Consider the following 1,686-nt stretch of genomic DNA (forward strand, 5'->3'; position numbering starts at 1 on the left):
AACGCGGAAGGACGGAAGAAAATCTAATTGTGGTCTATCAGACTGACATAGTCATGCGTTCGTGGAAAAGGACCGTGGGAAAAGAGGATTTGCAGACAAAGGTTTGGAGTATCGTATACCATTTTTTGTGTGATCAAAACAATTCCGAGTGACTTCCAATTAGGCAGTATAGCGAAGCGTGCGACTACTGGGCCTGTTTACGCTTCATGACAGTATCAGATCCCTCGTCACTTTGACCTCAGTTCGGGTTAAGATATGTGTGAGGTATGTTTGGCGATGGCGGGGACACGAGGACAGAGGCTCAAGAGAGAGGCAAAATGACGGTGTCTATGCGTGGAGATGTTTTCCCACCTTAAATGTACATTCATCTCCGGTTTTTATTCATCATTATACTAGTAAAATTTTGTGAATCCAAGAAGGCACCCTTGCCTCTGAATTCGAAGGAGATCCTACAAGAGGGTGGCCCCTTGTGGCCTATATTTTTCTCAGAGAATGCTTATATAGGGATTACATTGTTTTTGGGTTTCTTTTTTCTTTCTGTTTTGCTGGATAGTCAAACCGCAATCTAGGCTTTGGGTAACAGCGGGGTGTGTGGACTGTTGCCCGGGTTTATATGGTCCAGTGGGTACGATTTGGCGCACTATAGACAGGACCATCCTTTTAATTACAGAATATTTTGTATTATGGATTTTCTCTGTTATTGGCAGGATAGTCCTGTCAATAGTCCAAACTTCTTCACTATTGAAAAATCCTGTCAGTAGTGTGAAAAAATTTTATTGTTGATGATCATCTAAATTTCAAACGAGCAAAACTCTAAGGTTCATACAATCCAAAATGGTCCATACGACATGAAATTCAAATATGAAAGGATTTGGGGCCTCATGATACTGTTCTGATATCGCATACATGCGTTAGTTTACTCAACATACAAAACTTGCTCCAAGTGTGGTGAGTTTTTAATACGTAAGTCTAGCGACATCAACCCACCGCCAGCGTATGGCGTGATCGCGTAGTGATGTGAACGCTGTGGCGGGTGGGTCGTGCACACCGGGACAAGATGAACCAGGCGCCGCAGACCACCCCCTGCATGCACGCACCGCGGGCCGCCAGCTGTGCCGCCCGAGCGCCACGACGAAACCCTGGCTAAAGAAAACAGAATGAAAATCAATAATTAGCTCTGAAAACAAGTGAAGACGGATAGAGGGGAGAGCGAGGCCACGTGCGTGCCCTCGCCTAGCTCTGTCCAAGTGTCAGGGGTGACGGCGGGAGCACATGTGTCCGGGCCGTGGTGGGCGGAAGTGAGAAGGGACTGACCGGAAGGGGGAGGGACACGTGCAGCGGGCAGATTGTTTGGCAAATTAACAAAAATGACATTGGGGTGACATTTTTCCTCAATAAGCGCTGGATAGGATGTTGACAAGACCTAAACGTGTATTAATCATGGCTGCACGATCGTTTGTGCAGATAGAGAGCATTTCCATTTTGACAGGTACAGACAATGACAGAACAGGTGCTACTTTGTTACCAGTAGAAACTCGTATGGAAACAAGCCAAAAACTTAAAGTTCAATGCCTCATAGCGTTATCTATGACTGACATAGTCATGCGTTCGTGGAAAAGGACCGTGGGAAAAGAGGATTTGCAGACAAAGGTTTGGAGTATCGTATACCATTTTGTGTGATCAAAA

The sequence above is a fragment of the Branchiostoma belcheri genome, unplaced genomic scaffold, assembly GCF_001625305.1.
Source record: "Branchiostoma belcheri isolate BF01 breed outbred unplaced genomic scaffold, Haploidv18h27 scaffold197, whole genome shotgun sequence".
NCBI classification, from domain to species: domain Eukaryota; kingdom Metazoa; phylum Chordata; class Leptocardii; order Amphioxiformes; family Branchiostomatidae; genus Branchiostoma; species Branchiostoma belcheri.